General features: G+C 39.4%; 1 protein-coding gene across 4 annotated transcripts in view; it reads right to left on the reverse strand.

Annotated features, from left to right (window-relative positions):
• Positions 1-21,723, reverse strand: part of RARB (retinoic acid receptor beta) — a 319,793-nt gene that overhangs the window by 279,842 nt on the left and 18,228 nt on the right. The window contains exon 1 of one of the 4 annotated variants that reach the window (XM_072033463.1): positions 14,203-14,287. The exons of the other annotated variants lie outside the window; for them this stretch is intronic. The gene's annotated coding sequence lies outside the window, so the exon portion shown is untranslated. Of the gene's footprint in view, positions 1-14,202; positions 14,288-21,723 lie in introns of those variants that run through there. 4 annotated transcript variants of the gene reach the window in all.

Here is a 21,723-nt window from a genome sequence, read left to right on the forward strand (position 1 = left end):
CACCAACAATTAATGCTACACCAAAAAGACAATTTTGCAGGGGAAAAAAAAAAACAAAAACAAAAACAAAAAACTTATTTCTGGATAAAGGGAAAGAAAAAGATAAAATATTTGGGATTTTCAGCAAATTTAGTATCAGTGTTGGAAATAAAAATCAAGTTTACAACTATTCCGTTCAACTGTGACATCTGGTAATGCACACTACCCCTTTTGATACACAATGCAATTAAAGAGCAAAAACAAGCACCCGAAACAGTTGCATATCTTTCTGTTTACCCAGCGCTGCCAGCAGCCTGTCCGCGCTGCCAGGGGATTTAGTGCAGCGAGCTGTGGAAATAAGAAATCAGACGGCGCCTCACCTTCGCACTGAGGCCACACAATATGAAGAAAAATGCTGCGGCTGGAAGTGGTCGTCGGTCAATTACTCACCCTTTAAAATCCTATTATCTTCCAATTCTGCCGAGGGAAAAAAAAAAAAAAAAAGGCACCGCTGAACACAGGGAGGCAGAACAAACGCTATCTTTTTAACCAAATGTGTCCAAAAGAGGTTGTCTCTCCATATGCTGCCAGTCACCCAGCTGAAAGGCTCGGTTCTGACTGGGTGGCTCGCAGCACCGAGCCAAGTTAATGGCATTTTTAGAGGTGTATGTGGCAACATTCGACTTAAGGCTGTTTAGCGCATCATGGCTACGGAATAAGCAACAAAGAGTTCTAGATAAAGCAGATAAAAGGAATGCAAAACCCAGCCAAGAGAAAGACTAATGCCTGCCAGGTAAAATGCAAAACAACGTGTCAAGAAGCATATTCTGTAATGAGGCAGCAAGATGGATTCAAAATACATTTCTAGCAGCGCCTAAAATCAGTCCTCTTGTCATTAAAGAAATCTGCTTGAGCGCACCCATGTTCATAAACACCTTCCACAGGGCTAAGGACACAAATTATAGCAGGGCGAGGATTTATCAGATGCCACAGCAGAAGGAAAAGAAAAAATGCTTTGCTCTGGTGTAAGATCAGACAGACCTCTTGGTAAGTCGGCCCCCAACACTGTATTTGTCCTATAAGGCAGACTCCAAAGATCTTGGAAACATCCCTCCCTTCCACCTCGCCCCCACATTTAAATCTCTGCAAATAAACAAAAAACAAAACAAAACAAACAAAAAACAAAAACATCTGAACACCATAACAAGTGCTCCTACAGACTGACTGCATTTTTCCCCCACCCTAAAGGGATCACACTGCATCACATATAACCTATATAAGACGAACACGGGTGGCTCTGAGCTCCTGCATGGCTGCAGAGAACTGGGCAGTCTGCAGGACCACAAGAGATGGAAAGCCAGTGCAGAAGTGTGCTCGGTTAAAGCTCTCCGCTCTCGCACTAAGGGATTATTTCCCAGGGACAGAAGCCCTCTGCTGGTCAAGACTTTCCAGAAGATGATTTACAGCAACTACATGCATACAGGTTTTAATTTATCAGTGGTCATATATCAAAATAAAGTCACGAATGAGATATGCAAGAACACATTTCATATGAGGAAAGGCAAGCTCAATAGATTAGGGTAAATTCATCTTTTTTATTCTGAGAAGCTGGGTAACCTCTGCTTCGTTATTTCAAAAAGTGCTGTCCACCCCACAGTTAGATACCTAATCGCTTTTAAAAAAACATCTGACTTAAACAGTCCTGACCTTACATATACACTCAACACCTCTTTCACTGCTCATACAAGAGCGACAAGAACCAGTCAAATAAATCATTTTGCTGTGATAAGCAGCCAACGCTGCAAGTCTGTTCCCCAGCACAAGTATTTAATATTCAAATGTATTAATTCTTTCAATTTGCTTCATATTTAACATTGCTATCAGACAGTGTAATTCCAGTCAGGATTCCAAAATAAAGTTTAGGCATAAAATAATGCAACACCTCCGCTTCCCCAGAAACTAGAATATTTGGCCTTTAAAGGAAGCCAAACTAAATCTGGTTTAGGCTGAGACCGTAAGCAGGCTTGGAAGCTGTGGTACTGAGATCAGGTAATTAGTTATTGGAGTGCTGAAAAAACAAACAGTTTTTTTGCTACCTGTTCATAAGTGGAATTATTTTCCTTCAAGATGTGTAAATAGTCATCTTTTTAAACTCACACCTCAAGTTCAACAGAAAGGGCTGGATTAATTATGGATTTCTGCAAGAAACCAAAGCCTTCTTCTAGCTCCCTTCCCCCCCAAAAAAGAGACTCAGCAGAGAAGTCAATCTTTGGATACACAGATTTTATCATGCACACATACACAAACACACACGTGTTCCCATCTCCAAGCCCCCCTACAGCTGTTATTATTTATTTATTGTTGTTACTGAGATGCTGGGGGACTTCAGTCAAGAATCTGACTTTACAGTCCAGTGCTTCACCATTTTCACTGCAAATTCAGCATCTAGGTTATAAGAAACCCCTGGAAAAAAAATCACCTTCTTCACACACCACTTAGTCCAGAGCTTTGCAGCTCTGTGCATTTATGCTTGGCATCTTTAAATCTACTCAGAATAAAGAAAATCAATGAAAATATATAAATAAAAGATATCCAATCAGGTACAGTTTTACATATGGGAATTCTGCTGTGTGGTAGAAGTAGCATATTTCTAAATCTATACCAACAACTGAACAGTAAATCAATGCAATACAGCAGGTCTACGAAAAAAATCCTGCCATTAACATATTCCTAAAAACTATTTTAAACCCAGTAAGGCAGGATCCTTAAAAATTAAAGCTGATGTCGTTATAAGTTGATTACAGGCAACAAAAAATGTGGCAGGTATAGCAGAGTACACCACTTCTTAACTCTAAGCAGCTGGTGAATACCACAGAAGCCACTGCTTGGCCATCTACATGTGCTTTCCTTGCCAAATCTAGAAACCACATTGATCAGGCACCCACCATCACGACAGAATGTCCATCAATCCAGCTCCTAATTTCAGCCTCCCAGGTACCAAACTTTGCTAGGATATTCAAGTGCTGCCAGCCTTTCCCATTGATGAAACACTTCAGTGTAAACACGATAAGGATCTACTTGAGAAGCTGAAGTGAACAAAATACACTGAATATTCTGAGTAAACTACGATGAAAGTCCCAGTCCTTTGGTCATTTAAACAGCTTATTATCCATTACAGCTACAACCAAAAATCCTGCTTGCTTGCACCAAATTCATGTTGCCGATACCTTAGATTTGTTATTTCCTTATTTCTTGGCATTTGGCTTTGTAGTCTCAGGCAACAGTGCCCTTCTGATCTTCTGATGTTGTAGTTTCTGCATGATTTTCAAGTTAATTTCTTTTAATGACAAACAGGATTTCTATTAAATTATGTGACACTTAACTACCTGAGTCAATAGCTGTGCTGACTCCTTAGTTTCAATGCAGAGCTTCCTAGTAAGTGATCGTGGTGGTAGTGACTACCCCACTGTCATCCTCTGGACCATATCCAGGTGAGGAGATGCTTCCCAAGGAGGCTGTGCATACAAACGCCTCCCAGGCAGAGGTAACATTTATGGGTTCCTTTCTCAGACAGGAACTGGTTCCAGCGGGCACAAACTCTTCCTGCTCGTTCTGTCCCGGGCTCCCACTCCTCCTCTCCTCTTTCTAGGTGCTGTTGTTCCCCATGTTCTACAGAAGGGAACGGGACTAAATGGCATCACACCCACGCAACAGGACTGGGCTCCATGCGGTTTTACAGGAAAGGGCAGTCTTAACCAATCTGTAAGAAGACTTCATTTTAAAGCTCCCATCTGAAGAGAAAAAGCAAGTGACAAATCACATCCTGTGGAAACAACCGTGCCCTGTACTATGTTGTCTCAAGAATACATGGGTAACAAAGGAGCTTAAACTGTAATTGCAATTACTATAACATGTTAATACTCAAAAGTCATACTTTTAGCATGGCTCATCACTTGACATTTCTGGCGAGGCACTTTCTGGATGAATTACGAATGACTTGTACTGGCTTTTAAAAGCAACGCACCAGCTCAACGAGTCAAGTTCTGTGGAAACCCCCAGTTAAAATTAATGCTTAGTCTTGAAGACCTAAGACAAGACTGATGTTCCAACTCACATGAGACATACATTAAAGACGACCCTAAGGAGAACAAAAATGTAGGTCTTGAAGCTTGCAGAACACTTAACGGCAGTGAGTCGAGAGCTTTGCAGGACAGGTACCAAGGGTGGAAGTTATTTTTAAGTAAACTGCAACAACTCTTAGTCCCAGATGTACTGCGATGCAAACGCCCAACATTTAGCTCATCCTACACAGAAACCAAGCTTTCTGGGAAACTGACAGCACGTGCACAAAGGCACATGTATTTGGACACACTGTTTTATATCAGACAGCCCCCCAGGGAACTGAGGAGGAGCAGGGCTCACCCCGTGGCAGAAGCAGGAAGCCCAGCAGATGGAGACAAGCAGGTGCCCAGGATGGGGCACAGCTTCAGCCAGGCCCCTGCATGGGGTGGCGCATCTGACCCAACCCAAGGCAGCGTGTCTCGATCTGAATAAACACCATCCTTGCATCCAGCAAGAGAAGCAGAGAGAAGAAAAGGCACTGGGATGGAGCAGAGCAGGTCAGACCTTGCTCAGGGCTGCCCACAAAACGGCGCCTGACCCAAGTCTGCGCACTGGCTCTGATCCCACCCACCCGAGGGCCTCAGCTGCATGCTTCTACGGTTCAAGTTACAATTGCACCTATTTAAAAGCCCATTTATGCTGCCAAGGAATATAAAGAATCTTTACATTAAACAGGAATCAAAGCCACAAATATTTATAAGGCTAGCAGGACTTCCAGCACTGAAGCAACACAGATTTCATATCATTCCAGCAGTCATTAAGGAGTGGGAATTTTTGATCACTTTAAGGCTCCTTTGTATCTGATAGAGCATTACACTGGGTGAGAGTATCTTGAAACATGTAGTAAGGCATCTGAAAGTAACTGGAAGGAAAGTCATGTGGATAAAAAAAAACAGAAACTGGGATTTTAGAATTAACAGAGGAGACATTAAAAATCTTGCTCATATCTCAAATACAACACTGGGAAAGTGTGTCTTTATTTGTGCCAAACCTAATGACAAACAAACATATGAATACTTAAGAATTTTTGCTGTATCTTATGTTGAGCCATTGTTTGGCAGCATTCTGCACAGTATTTATTCCCCTAGAGTCTGGCTCCAGTGTCTACAATGTTTTGTTTAGCTCAGGTGACAGAGGCTGGTGCTTCCACATGCTAACGTTTCAAAACCTGACACCCATTCAGCAGGTGAAAAGGTATAAAAACAGTGCAGTAAGAATGGTGTGCGGCAACCCAATTATTGGGCTATCAGGCATTAGGTTTCCCTAGGCATACCCTGTTTTCCCATCCAGGTATTTTGTGCAGGTACAAAAAGGAGTGCTCTGTTGTGGCTCTGATGATGCTTTTACCTAGCGTAAAGTCGAAAGACGGTAATGAAATAACTGAACACATGTGAGTATCTCCTTGGTAACCTAAGTAAATGTACATAAGGCAGTCAACATAAAGATGTTAAGACACCTCTGAGCTGCAGTGCTTAGCCCTTTCACGATCTCATTCTAGTAAACTGTTTTTCTGGTATAGGTGATGGGATAGGAGAGGAGGAAAAAAGACAGGGAAAGAAAAGATAAGCAGACCAGTGTTAACAGAGAGGTACGTCTGGGTTCATGACTTGCCAGTTTGCAACTCATTTTGTTCTGTAATCTGACAGTTCTCCCTCTCTCTTTCCTTCCATCTTTTCAGGATCATGTGAAATGTTTCCTCCCCTTTCTCAACTTCTTAGCCTGAATTTCCACCACCATCTCTTTTACTTCCCGTCTTGGATTACTCCCCCATTCCCTCCTCTGTGAATCTTAGAGAACAAGACACTAATTTATAATTGCCAGTCCAAGTTTATAAAATCCTCATTTCATGACTGCTCTCTCTCCCCCAAAAAGCAGAACTCATTTAATAAATGGCTGTACTAAAACCAGTATTTCCCTCCTGCAAAAACAAGCTTCGGGGGGCACTAGCAGTCTTGCTAGAAAAAGGACGGCAGCATTAGATCACAGCTAATTAAGTACCTTTTCCTTCAAATTCCATATGGACTCAGTTTTCATCATGTTTCTTAAATAAGACTCGTCACTGCAGTTATCTTCTGGACGATGAACAATATCAAAGTATAGCACATAATATTTATATAAAAGCACGTTACAAATTGATCCTGAGGGCGGGAGCGGCAATTTTGCTGTCTACACAAACTATCTTTAAGTGCAGTTAAGAAATCATTTCACAGGCTCAAAGTATATAATAAAATAAAGGTAATAAGCATGACTGAGACACAGAGGGAACAGATTATCTTCTGGCAATATACCCTACAATTGTGACTGGAAAAAAAAACCAAAAAACTGTTAGTCTGCAGCTGAGCAGAAAATGTATAATCTGAAGGGATTTCTTCATTTAAAATGAAAACAATCTGCTACCCTTTGATAAAACAGTAAGAACTTACAGTATTACACAAATTACAGAAAACAGCACAAGAGAACGTAAGTCTAATGGGGAAAAAAAAAAAAGTCTTCTGGTATCTCCAGCATTGAAAAGTTGCTTTAGTTGACTAGATAATATAAACTAGCAGAACAGCAGGTATCTCAAAGCTCGATTCCACGTCTGCTCACTCCTATCTTTATGCTGATACACAAATCCAAAGCTTTTTCTCTATTGCTCCCTCTTGTCTTACTGGTACTAACGATCAAAGCTGTTAAATTGAACTCAAGTAAAACCAGAAACAGATTTCCTATGCAAGTTTCTCAAACTCCACTTACAAGCTCTGTGTGCTTTTCCATCTGAAATTAAATGATACTCATCTTTCACAGACAAAGCATCTCAGAATTAACTATGCAGAGTAATTTTTCAGCAAGATTATTACTAATCGCTTCTTGTGATTCCATTTTCAAAACATGTTCTGACAAGAAAGAAATAAACTGGTCTAGGTCAGGTCTTAGAAGTGGAAGCCAAAAGTACAATTATAATTAATTATGAAACAATTCGATACATTAAGGAAATGCCTTCCTATGCTTGTTTAAGTAGATAAGCAATATAAAAAACTACTGTGTTGAAGGCTATGCCTGTATGCAAGAGAAAAATGCAGTATGATCCTGTTTCCAGCATAGCAAAGAAACTGCAGCCACAGCCACTGAAACTATAAATTCACCCATTTACAGTCCCACAAAGAATCCCTGCACAGAAACACCCCTCCAAAGCAGAGTGGATTTTTTGGTTTTCCCCCAGACTAAATTGACCTGCTGCTTGAAGCCTTGGACACCACACTTCAGAGGCAAAGCACAAGCATCAAGCTGGGCTGCTGCAGAATTCAGGCACTGACTTCAGTGGAAGACAGCCACATCTTGCTGTGGGGAAAACAGGCCAGGAAATTAAATATACATCAGCATTAAAACTAGATGTACAGAAATAGCTTACACCAGACATAATTTTTGGCTTACCAGCCCTGCATGCATAGCCTGCATACATATTTCATTTTTAACTACGAAGGCAGAACTTTTGAGCAATCCACTTTCTGTGACACTATGTTTACCATCTTATGCATCATAGTTCGGGAGAAAAAAAAAATATAACAGCATTAACATGTACTAGATTTTTTATAAATTCAACAAGATTCTAGTTAAAAAGAAAAATTAACTTGATGGATAATACCCAGCACACTTGCCCATTGCTGTTAATGAAAACCACCTTATAAAATCCTGTCCTCTGTGTTTAAGCTTTCAGTTTATAGCTCTCACCTTCCAAATGTTTCTTTTTTCCCCCTTACCTTTATCTTTCATGGTTAATTCCTTTATTAACTGACCAAAAATAAATTGTACATGAGACATCCCACCTCAGAGCAACATCCACAGTGCACAAGAAGCGCAGAAACACCCAGCTACAGTCCCACGGTTAATGTTTACTTGTAACAGCACTGTGAGGCTACCAGCATTCAATATTTCATACGGTTTAACATAAGATGAATCCCTGGCATATCCATAGGTGCAAAAAGGAAATGATTTTTTTCCTGAGCTATGGCAGCTTAAAGAAGCTTGACAAAGCCTGCAAAGTGTCAGCAACTTCTTACAGACAAAGACAATGGATACCCATAGCAAGCTACTAACATCCACTCAAAGCCTGCTGTTCTTTTCTTCTTCCAGCACTTACCCAAGCTAGCATTCATTTGTATAATTCTTTAAAGTACTGAACATTTAAGCATGTCACCATTCTATGATGTCTCATTTATATAATTAGCACTAACATATGGCCCACAATCAGTGTGGGAAATCTAAAATATTCTTTGGAAAGCTGTCAAACCTAAAGGGATATGACTTTCAATAAGTGAAAAGAATTAAGTATGCAAATCTTGCTTACAATAAGGATAGCAAGGAAATGGAGATGTAGCCTAGAAGGTGTGCTTGCTTGCTTACTATCCCCAAAGCAGGGTTATTCTGTTCCGTATCTGTCAGCGCCAGTACAAACCAGAATAGTTCTCATTCAACAACAGGCAAAGTCCCAGGGCTGCCGCTTTGGCTGAATTTTAGCCGTGAAAATCTATACAGTAGGTAAAACCAAAACCCACTGTCAACACGCCAGCTATTGTTAACACACAGGTCTGAACACTGCTTCATGATATATTGCATTAATTCATGTTCTTTTTAAAGCTTTAGCTGTCCCCTGGACAGGAACACCTCTGTAACATCTCCAGCAAGCAATGCACCCTGTGCTACCAGGGAATGCTTTTTCAGGGGTGAAAGCCCATCATCGCTAAAAATCTATAGACTAAGTTTTCAGCCTCCTTCACCAGTTCCTGACTAGGAAATCTGTACCTGATTCAAGCACGGCACCACCCTCAGGGCTGGCAGCAGGCACCCCACCACCACCCATGGGGAATGGCTAACACCAGCAGGTAGCAGAAGGAAACCAGGAGAGCATCAGAGCCCCTGCCTACACGTCAGCAATAGGTTATCGCAGTCCTGGAAATAAGTCTTCAGGATCAACAGTTGTGCCTGTTACTTATTAATGAATCCATAATTAATCAGTGGGACATATGTAGATGAAACAGTATATGATGTAGATGAAACACGTATGGCAGATCCTCCAGTGACAATGATGAGCTGAACACCAGCACAGCTTCCGTGGCATTGGAAGAGCTCACAGCTTCCCCAGGAAGCCTGGCTGGCTTTCACACAGATCAGAGAAACTTGCGCAGGCCACCATGTGTGTAGCAGCAAAAACTGTTTGCAAAGTATATAGTCTCTATTTACAGCCAACAACTTTACTCTTCGCTACAGCATTATTTAGGGAGGAAAAAGAAAAATCTGAAGCCATCAATGAGCATACATTAAGGAAACATACTTCAAAGTGATGTGATCACCATTAGGTTTCAGAATAGGCACTGAAAAATTGAACCAGCTATACATTTCTCAAAGCAGTTGTTAGTAGTTGTTGGTTATTCCAGAAAAAAACTTTTTTACATGCAACTTCAAAAACATAAAAGCTCACTTATTTTTTCTAAACAAACTCCCGCTCCCTGTGGTTAAGAATCTAAGCAAGTCAAATAAACAAAACAAACCAAATTGGCATTTGACATATCACTTTTAAGAGTGAGCTGTGACAACTCACTAATGATTTCAGCCAAAGAAAATAACAGGGCGACATATAAAGGTAGAAAAGCAAGGAATTTGGAGATATGGATGAAACACTGAGCTGGGATAAACAGGTAAAACCATCTTCAGTGAACACCATTGCTCAGATCAGCTCCAAACCCATCCCTTTTGATGCTCTGCACCTTTTATTGTTAGGTGTATCCATCCTTAAAAAACTGTAAGCTGCTCTAAACGTGTGAACAAAATGTATGTTGACATAAAATTTATTTTGAATCTTAGACTGAGCCCCAAATGTGCAACATTTGCCTACAGTGAAAGCTTCACAAAGCTGGAAAACTGACAGTTGTGAAAGGAATCAAATGTGTTAACAGGTATTGAAGAGAAACTTAACCATTGCATTCCACGTACATTAAAAAAAAGGCAGGCCAAGGCCACGAGCATGTGGGAAGGAAGAGTAGAGGGAGGATCTGCTGGACTGAGCTGGCAGCTGCAGAGGGACTACATGTTTGCAATGTCATCATCAATGAGTTTCGTAACAGGTATATAAGAAAGGGCATCAAGGCCACTGGGAAAAACAAACAACAACAACAAACAAACAAACAAAAAACCTGAGAAACAAAACAGCTAGAGATGAGGAAAAAAAAAAATCTGCAGTTTTCCTTAAAGCAACAAAGTACGTGGGCCTTCCTTACTCTTTTAGCTAATTCAAGTTACTCATTTATTTTATTCAAATCCTCCTTGCAGCTTGCTGGCTGCTGAAACCTCCATGTGATCTGTCTCTCACAAGTTTCAAAGGTGGAAGACGGAATGTGTTAAGATGATGTTTTAACTTGTCCAGACAATTCAAATTTTTCTAAAATGACTAGCAGTGTTCTATCCAAGGGCTGTACAACAGCTGAATATGAAAGCTGGTTTGCTGTGACAAGAAATGGAACAGACCCAAGATGTTCAACTCATACTTAATAATTACTCATTGCTGACTAAATGAGAGCAATTGTGTGGTAAGGTGCCATAACCTTACAGTACTTTCAATCCTGCATCTTGGCGCATGCAAAGGTTTGTTCTTCCTCCTCTCCTCAGCCCTTCCCTATTTTCAGGTCTTGACTTTCACCTCTTAGGCTGCATGGTATTAAAATTATTAAAAGGAATGATAGAATAGGAGACAAACATACAATTTATCATAATTCTGAAACCTCTCCCAGTTCTAATTTTTCCTAGTATCTATACAGCAAAATCTGCCTCTGCTCAAAGATGAGAGTTAATGGACAATTGGGAAGGCATGTTGAACTGAGGTCACAGAATTAAATATTATTTAAAAGCACAATACGCAGTGACACAAATGACATTTTTGCTGAGAAACAGCAACATTAGCCTCAGAGTAAATGAATGATGTGCATCCTTCCTACAGTTAGACCGTTCCTTTAATAGAGACAAATCATGAAAAAGGATGCAAAGACTTTTAAACACAAAGGAGATTACAACTTAAAACCTTAAGACAAATTTTCACTTTTATTAAGGTTATTTTACATCACTGAAGTAGAAGAAAGGAATTGTTAAGACCTTTACACTGTCAAGATATCAAGAGTAGAATGAAACACCTTTAATACAAGTGAGAGAACCAGACCTAAGCAAAGTGTCTAATCTGGGGAAAATATTATAAATATAATGTATTATTATATTATCTATTACTATTTAATATCTTACGATGTTATATATATATCATTCATCCACATATATAAAGACATATTTATTCACCCATATATATTTATGTGTGTGTGTGTGTGTGTGTGTGTGTGTGTGTGTGTGCTGTGTTTTATATACGGATGAATAACATGCTCAGGGTGCAGACAGCCAGTAACTGTCTTAGTTCCTCTCCTAAAACATGAACGTTTTTTCAGATTTCACTCTGAAATCTAAAGAGGACCAGAATGTTGAGTAACCCTGAATGTCGATGCTTTAAGTAATTTGAAATAAACATATGAAATTGTATTCTTATGTTTTCTAACATAGCACTAAAGATAAAGGAGCTTGTTTAGCTCAGTTTACTTCCTTCTTGCAAACATACAGCCTTTTAATTAATCATTTCCCATTATTAAAGAGCTTTCATATATCTGACATGCAAATCGCTAGACATTTTGGCATGGCCCAGTCCACATGACAATCATTATTTAATTAGCTGTGTTACTGCTTATTTCAGAATATACAAGGTCACTCACTCCTCTGATCATATATATAAATCATTACACAAATTCATTCCATTTAGATAACCACAAACCACCTCATAACATCTTAAATATTTAACTAAAGAACATGGAAAATTTTTTTTAAAAAACAGTACTCAGATTATGATAATTCAAAAGATGCCTGTCAGTGTAATGGGAAAGTAGTTTTAATATTCACAACAGCACCAACACAAGGGATTTTTCAACAAACATTAATTTTGAAATTCTCAGGAAATTCAGGGCACTCTTTGGTGCTGAAAATAATCTTGAATGCTCATTTACAGAAATTAACTTCACCCCTACTGTGCCATAAAGCTCCATAAACCTGATTTTGCACCGGTGACTTCAGGTATCAGGCCAAACTGAATACATGCATAGAATCACAGAATATCCCGAGTTGGAAGGGACCCACAAGGATCATCAAGTCCAACTCCTGGCACTGCACAGGTCTACCCAAAATTCAGACCATGTGACTAAGTGCACAGTCCAAACGCTTCTTAAACCCCACCAGGCTTGGTGCAGTGACTGCTTCCCTTGGGGGCCTGTTCCAGTGTGTGACCACCCTCTCAATGAAGAACCCCTTCCTGATGTCCAGCCTAAACCTCCCTGGCCTCAGCTTGACACCATTCCCGTGGGTCCTATCTATCACTGGTCACTAAAGAGAACTGATCAGCACCTGCCCCTACACTCCGCCTCATAAGGAAGCCGTAGGCTGCGATGAGGTCTCCCCTCAGCCTCCTCTTCTCCAGGCTGAACAGGCCCTGTACCCTCAGCCACTGCTCAGACGTCTTCCCTTCTATGTCCTTCACCATCTTCGTCACCCTCCTCTGGGCACTCTCCAACAGTTTTACATTCTTTTTGTGCTGTGGTGCCCAGAACTGCACACAGTACTCGAGGTGAGGCGTGAAAATAACTGAATGGTTTTCCAGGCCAAAAAAACAAACAGCTTTCTGCTAATGTTTTCCATTTTCAGTAACGGAAGTTTTATTATTAACAAGCAAGAAGAAGCTGTGTGTACTCTACGCAACCTAAAGTTTCAGTGAGCAGAAGCACATCCCAGAAATACCGGCAGCAAAATGACATGCAACAAAAAAATCCAGGGGCTCCTCAATGTCAGCGGCAGCCTGAACATTTCAAATCACCTTGCGCTGTCTTGTTACCTACCCTGACAGCACATGCAAAAAGTAAGGAAAGCACAAACAGTGCTTCACAGATGTAATGCACCCCATCAAATGAAGTGAGGTGCCACAGGGCACACAGGCAACATTTTTCAGAGCATCCTCATGTTACGGTTTGCTTCAAAAAGCAGTTCAGTCCCTTTCCAGAGCTCACAATCACCACCTGAAAGCACACAGACTATATATTATGATCATCTGACATAGAACTGTGTTTTACAATCACAAATGGCACTACATTTTCTAGAGGAATTTAGGCAGCACTGAGCGGACAGATCTGTAGAGGAAACAAAAGCTCCTTGAGAAACACCGCCACCTTTATTTCCCTTCCTGTCTTACCCTCTTTTGGTGAGTCTGGTGTCTCACCTGCCTCACCTGTGAACTTCTAAAGCTTTCCCAAGCAAGACTCATGTCCTAAGAAGGTTCTGCTACTTCTCAGCCTGTTTAAAATATATATATATATATCTGGACCCTTTAGGCTTGCAGTACCCTATCATGAAAAGTCACTTTGATGTGGCCACAGCCATGGGAGCACTCAGATACCTACTTTGCTAGGTTTTCCATTAGTTCTGTTAAAACCAACGAAGAACACATGAGTTTAAAATCATTTTCATATGTACATGTTCTTGAACGGGATCGATATTCCTACTGCAACATCACCCTTACAACTTATTTCCAGTTCTTCACGCAGTTCTTATTTCTGGCATAATACACAATTTCTTTTTCAGCAAATAGCATAAGTATTTGCAACATCTTTCACTGAAATTTCCTCTGAAACCAAAAAACAAACTCAAACTGCCTCCCCGGTATTTTTATTAAGAAAAATGTAAGTTGTTGGAAGGGAAATTCTCAGTGATATCCCCGAGTTCCTTTAACGTGCTGTTGCATGCCATTAAAAAAGTTATGCAAGATGGATTTGTCTATTCATGAAGAACAGAGTTTTCAAAAAGCATTAAGTAACTTTTGGTTTTGTTTTTATTTTTACAGCGTTGCAATGTTGTACTAAAAGGCTTATTACCATTCAAACACAAAACAGGATCCCACAGATACGCTACAGCCTCTTCAGTCAACACGGAGTAAGCAAAAGCAATGTTATGCCTTAAATACACCCTGTAAGATGAGACGGGAATTACTGCACTTACCAGGAAGATCTGTCAGAGATGTATTTCCCAGTGCATTTCCACTCCCTCTGAAGCACAGCCCTCACTACTCTTCCTGCTCCACAGCCGGAGGGGCTGGTCAGCAGTGACGTGCCGTGGAAAACTATCCAACTAAACCATCCGAGGTCTGAGCCAGCAGAAAACCAGCACGGCACGCTGCCTTTTGCAATACTACTGGCCCACCTCATCAAGCAGAGCTGAATTTCGCAAGTCTCAATAAATGCAACAGCATAAACAATATCCCCTGGTAATACAATGACTGCAGAAGTAACATCATTTACCATTGTGCTCATTGTGCTTTGCAAAGGGAACTGCTTTGGAGCAGCAGGAGGCTTTTTTCCTATACATATATATTTTAAAAGTCTTCCTTGATTGGCTCTTTGATCCTAATGAAAGGCTCTATTCTATCCTCAGTGTGAGAACAGCTTCCCTTAACACCAAAAGAAGTTACACATGCACAGGGGAGAACGTTCACCATAATCTCTTGCAGTGACATCCTTCCATTTTTACAGCTTTCCACCCACAATCACCTTCTGAGGAGAAAATCACCCTACATGTTTAAAAGTGAAAGGAAGACGGTGTTTCTAAAGGATGTTACTTCAAAAAGCATGCTGCTAAGCTGGTCAACCCCAGGGTCTAGGTCTAGCCACATCATCTCAGCAGCAAGTCACATTTGGTAAGTATTTATGAACACATGGACAGGAAACAGGAGCTTACAACTAGAGTCAGACCTGGCTTTCAAAACCCAGATCTCACACTGAATAAGCAGAAAAATTATGCATCACCTAACTTGCCCTTATTTTCAAGATGGAAATGGTGTGTGTGTTTAAGGCAGTTCCACCTTGTGTGAATGTAAAATCCTCCCACACACAAAGAGCTACAACCCCAGAACACTGATGAAAAGCTATGAAGGAATATTGGGGAACTTTGCGTTAAGGAAGGACACACCTCTACTTCCACCCTCAGCAAATTTCCATAAAGCTTTGGTGCAATCACTTGTTTGTGACTCCACTGGTTTTTCCTCATGAAAAGAAAATCAGATTCTTCTGTATGAGCATCGCAGCTTCCAAATAAAGGGAGCTGCGGCTGAAATGCTGATTACCCAGAAGAAACCATAACAAAAGCAAATGCAATAAACTGTAACTACGCACTACACAATATATGCAGTTTCACTACAAACGCAGCCCGAGCCACGAGAACAGGGATGTCTTCTGAGTCCCATTACATATAGGAAGGATAAGGATATTTATGAATGGGCAGCAGCTGCTTGTGCTCGCTGCCCTGGGAGAAGCATATATATGTATATTCATAACAGCTACTGGACTTGAATAACTTCCACACACCTACTTTGTTTCAGAATACACAAGCTACAACACAGGCTGGGATTTAAGACTGATCCAAATCGGTGTCATTTTTTCATGGAAAGAATGAAAATCCAAACTCAGCTAACACGTGCATACATTTGAGTACATGCTCCATTCCACAATGTACTTTTGACAACTGTACAGTGAATCCTTGATTGACTTTGCTACTCAGTATGACTCTAAATCTCCTTTCCTTGAGGACATTTCCATGAATACTCTCTCATTTAGATAAACGCTCATCAGCAGATATTTATCAGAGACCTCCTTTATTCAGATTTTTTTTTTTGAGTGCTTATTCACAGGAGAGGAATTGCCTTTTTTTGGGGGCTGTTTCTTCTCCAAAATTACTAGGACCTTGAGACTTCAGTATTCATAAAAGAATTGCGTACTTTCTTGCACTGGAGATGCATAAAAACTTAAGACTCCTGGAAAAACCAACAACAATCAGAACGGACAGTCAGACTAAGGAGATCTGTGGTCTGTCTAATCTAACAGGGACTCATACCACAGGGGAGAAATATTTATTGTAATGCACAAGTACACAACAACCATTGTAAACTTGTGGGTTTTTTTTTCTTGTTTTTTTTTTTTTCTTTCTATCTGTGCTTTGAATGGGGGATATATAAGGTATTAACACAACTTATGTTAATATTTAAGTTCTAATCACAAATTTAAATGTCTTTCCTTTTTAATTTATGCATTTAGACTAAGATACCTATTTTGCCACAATTTCCTGAGTTATGGATTGTATATATTTAAAAAAAAAAAGTTTCAGTCAGTTATTTCCATTTATTGCTTTTCAAGGTAGTTCTTTGTTCTTGCTGTAAGTTAAAACACATGATTTACTTCCACACAAACCTCCCCACGACTGCTCATCCTCTCGCCTATGCCAGCTCTCATTCTTTCAGTACCTTGTCATGGAGAATTCCTTCAGATGACACCAATCATTTCTGTTTATCCTGCAGTCCTTAGTTTTTTACTGAATTTTCCTAAGTGTTGCAGAACAAGTGCAGCATTGCTGTTATATAGCATCATGATGTGAACCTCTGGTAACTACTACTATCCAGGAATCATGGCTCTTTTAATCTTTTATAAAAATAATTTTAAAAAGAAATGAACATTTTCTAAGAGCCTAACTCTTTTTTTTCTGCAGCAAATGTAGTTTATTTAATATTCAGCAACATGCAATTAGATCAAATTATGTACTTGGAAGATTTTACTTGCATTTGTCAGCTGCAATATTTTATCTGTCATCATAGTATCTATTCCCCAAGCTTTGCTGGACACTCCTGGAGTTCCTTAGCCTTCCTTCAACTCATTTTGTATTACGCGTAAGTTGTATCATCTCCTTAGACACTTCTAGCACAAAATAATAGTCTGGTTTAACTATTTTATCAGACCTAGCTGTATACTCATAACCAGAGAAAATCTACTAGAGTCTATCACCTTGTGTACCTTTCCTTGCCTCTTCTTCTGAGGGAAGTGCCTCTTCTTCCACAGCCAGCCTATGATCCAACACAACCTTTCTATTGCAAGAGATTTTATACAAAACAGAGTGGAATATTACAAGAGCCAGCAATATAACCCAGAAAGTAAAGGATAGATCATGCTTGATGTAAATCATCCAATTCTCAAATACTTCCCTAAGCCTGTCTGGCTGCTGTTACCAACAACAACTGATGCATCTGCTTTCTTCTCAGTCCTTAGTGGGGCAATAATCCATCTTGAAATACTACATACTAGTGAAACTCACTCCCGTTGAAAAAAATGTTTGCTCCAGAAGGCAGTCATATAAACTCAAAATCCTGCAAACAACGCTTCTAAGAGCTCACAAGTGCCCCCCACAAAACCCATATCCATCTAAATGTCAGCTCACAAATGTACCTAAGATGTATAAAGAAAGCACTTCTATTTCTGTGATTTTAAGAGTTCTTTGCTACACTAGGTTGCAGTCAGCCTTCAGTAAGAAATTGCTCCAATGGGTCAGACACAATTTTATAGCTGATAGCACTAAATTTAGATTCCTTTCTCAATTTTTTTTAAACTTCTTCCACATTTTTAGCAGCTTGTCCTTGCTTACTTCAGCTATTGTGCCTCCATCTAAAATCATCTGAATCGGTGATTCAGAAATACTCCTATGGGAATATTTTCTTTCTAAAAGCACAGAATCAGATGGTCATTTCTAACTTAAGAAATAGCTTTCCAAAGCAAAAATAGCATTGATTTCTTTTGTTATAAACACAGCATCTGAATACATCCAAGGAGGGAATACATTCCACCCCCCTAATGCTTATCATCACCTTTAATTTATCAGGGCAGTAACAAGTAATAAACCACAAATGTTACTGAAACTAGGTAAGCAAAGCAGTCCAGTAACTTAAAATGTAGACCCCACCATCACAGAAAATTTAAGAGAAGCAATTTTGAATTGAGTATCTTAAAGAAGGAATAAATAGTTACTTGTTTTCTAGAGTAGATCAATATGATAAATTGCTAGATGTAAAAGCGAGATGGAGAGCAAGAATGTAGCTTCCTTTCTTCACTGCATTACCACCTCACAGTCATAACTTATTCCTTCAGGCTTCAAGTAACAAATTGCCATTTCCATAGTCCACAAGTTTTGCTGTACTATCAACTACCTACCCCTCTCAACTTTCATTTAAAAATTAAAGTTTCTCAGCCACATGACTGAGATGTAAAAAACATGAAAATGCATGAACCTTATCAACTCAAAGAAAAAAACAACAAACACAAAAAGTCTTTTCATTTCAACTTTTTTTTTTTTTTTTTGTAGCCAAGAGAACTTAAAGTGTCTGGACAGTGAAAAGATGAAGAATAGATAACTGAGAATATGGTTGTCTTTGTGCATTTAACCCCTGAACATCATTGCTAAATCCTTCTGTAGAAAAATGATGGCTCCTTTTTCCTGTTATCTACCAAATACAATGTGTGAATTATCTAAGTACACATGAATCTTGTGAAAGACATACCTTAACCAAAAGCTTCCATAAGTCTGCTTAATAACAGCAGGCAATAAATCACTCAGCCAGCTTTGCATGAGGCTTTCTGGCTGCCCTCCCAGCAAGCTGTCCTGATAGGGGTCTGAAGAGGTTCGGGACAAAGGTACTTGCTCTGTACAGCTTCTGTTTTGTGAAGACCTAATATAACATGTTTCCAATCAGATGCAGATGAGCAAAACAATTCACTTTTCTTCATCACTAACACAGGTTAAAAAAACATCCTCAAGTCCTCTGAAGAGTATGCAGTCTGGTATTGAACAGACCGTTTTGTTCTTCATTACTCAAAGGCATTTCGATATGAATTCATTCCTATTCATGGCAGACCTTAAATAAATGTGTATTCAATCCCACTGTCATCAGCCTTGGTCTTTTGGTCCTCAAGAACCCCCCAAAGAATATGTACTTTCTGAATGGGCTTCAGTCACTTCGCATGCAGGAGACACAGAGCACTTGCTGAAAACAGAAGAATACGTGGGGCTATATGAACGATGAGATAATGAAGATGCTGAAACTTCACAGAGATACCACAAGCACAGTTCATGTCCCAAAGCAGAAACAATTGGCAGTGTACTAGTGTAGGTTCTCCTACATGCAGTTAGGGGGACAGGCTTTTGGGCCACCTCCAGGTAAAAACACTTTCTGTATCACGCTCTGTGTCTGGTAGAAGTCTCACTCCCGTGCAACCACAGGAAAAAAAGAACTGGCAATAAATTGGATGGATTAAATTGATTGAATTTTCAACCATCCTGGCCACAACTCCCCAGATAACAAAACCAGCAATGTAATAGCATGGGTTTTCTTTTTCACATTTAAAAACTAAAGCACTCCCCCTCCCTCCCCAAGAGACACCCCAATTATCTGTTTTCAGCTGAACCCTAATAGTACACATGAACTTCCTACCATAAGGAAACATCCTGCCAGCATCTGCAGGTTCTTTTAACAAAATAAAGAAACAAGTGACAACAACAACAACAACAACAAAAAAAAAAAAAAAAAGGAAAGACTGATTCCACGTGCATAGAATCAACTGCATTAATGCTAAGTAAACAAACCACTACAACACAACAAAATCCACAGTCCTGCAGATCAGGTTAAGAAAGAAAGGCAAAGTGAAAGAGAAATGAGGAATGTGTTTATAACAAATACAATGTGGGGCATACTCTCATCAGAAGTGAAAGACAGACAAAAAGAAAAGGGATTATTTCTTACATCTGCTTTTTTTTTTTTTATTCCGAAGTAATAAGCAACTTTTAAAACATCTAATGTGATTGAAAACTTGAGTTTTGTCTTTAACTTACGTTTTATAAAATGAACCCTACTTTTACTTGTCTCTTATCTCTGGACCTGAGCAACAGCATACAACCAGAACAGGTCTGCTGCTCAAGGCGATTTTCACACTTTAGGACACTTGACTTTGGCCCGATCAAAGGGGAACACTGCTTTCAGACATGATGAATTATCTTTATGACATAACAGACAGGGCTTTTGCTTCGCCCTGAGCTCAATCTTTATTTCATGGTCATTTCTATCAAATCAGTGCTGGTGGTGATACATCAAATGCTTAGAATTTCAATTAAATTGTCGCTACAAAGATTTTCAAACTTGTACAAGTTTTCTCCATTTGACTTATTTGCTTGTGTTTTTTTAGTCTCAATGTCTTTCCATAAAGTTTTGCCAACACCCCTGGGTGGTTTCCAGCACTGCTCAGTCTTCTTGGCAGTTCTGTGACTAGGGCAAGCTTGGGGCAAGAAAGGGCCTGTCCAACATTTCCTGCTCTTAAGATTTCATGGATGTTAACAGAGTGAACTCTATGCTTGTAGGCTGATCCTGGGTGCAATCCAGGTTGTTCTGTATTTGTGAGTATGGCCCAACAAGAGGCTTTGCTTTTTGCAGCGAGTTGAAAAGGTCAACAGGCAGTTGACAGCTACGGGTTAATAATAAAACTAAATACACGTGTACATATGCAGTTTAAATACACTTTATAGATTATAATTATATATAAACTGTATATTTACATAAAAATGCAAAAATACATACATAGAACACATGACAATAATTAACAGTATTCACTTATTACATTTAATTATATCAACAGCCAAAAGACACTAATAAAAGCATCGCATTTTAGGTATTTATTCAATCCTATGAAAACTGCATTTTTAAATTATGGTAGCCCCACTCATTCTTTACATACCTTTATACATTTTTCTTCTCAAAAAACCCATCCCATATTTTATATATTACAATATTACAACGTATTCAATTTCAGTATCTGGTAACAGAGCACTGGCTTTGTAGGAGTACCTTCCTGATAGCTCATCTCTTGCACATACATACTCTTCTGTAAAGAAATAAAGCCAGATGATGTAAACCAGTTTTCTAAAGCTAGCATTTCAGAAAAAAACGTGATCAACTAAGAAAAGTATGGCTGCATAATTTTTAACAAAACAATATGGTATCTGATGTGATGCATTAACGGTCCATAATGTTATTGAACAAGACTACAAGAGAGACACTTTACTTGCACTTCCTTGTCAGACAATTACTCTTTGCTACTGTAATACTTCATGTGCATACTTCCAAGGAAGACTCATGAATGCACAGGTTCATTAAGGGAATGAGAGAATCGATTGTAAAATGGAAAAGGCCGAGTGAGGTCATATTTCAAAGAGATGAATATGGTACACTCCATTATGTTGTAATCAGCCTCCCTCTTTCATCCTAAGAACTGTAATAGTCTATCCTAATTTTCAAAAAAAAAAAAAAATTCACTGCCTGCATCCTACCTTCATCCCAAATACAGTGAGGAATTCAAATGTGCTGCAGGCAGTTTCCATTTACCATGGTCTTTGGAGCAGACGGTATTGATGTTGCTGACCATTTTTCTCCTTAATAAGAAAAACATTCAAATGCTACTAATATTGCTGCCTTGGCAAACCACATTTAATAGATGGGACTTGCCCTGTACATGACACACAGAACATCAATCAAGGCTGAATTTTATTTCAATTTATTATGGTTGCTGTCTAAATGAAAAAATGCTTATATCGTTAAAATGTCTTACAATATAAATGTGCAAATGATGCAATCACCCGTTTTGTGAGAAATTTCTGATTTTG

The sequence above is a fragment of the Anas platyrhynchos genome, chromosome 2 (genome assembly GCF_047663525.1).
Source record: "Anas platyrhynchos isolate ZD024472 breed Pekin duck chromosome 2, IASCAAS_PekinDuck_T2T, whole genome shotgun sequence".
Lineage (NCBI taxonomy): Eukaryota > Metazoa > Chordata > Aves > Anseriformes > Anatidae > Anas > Anas platyrhynchos.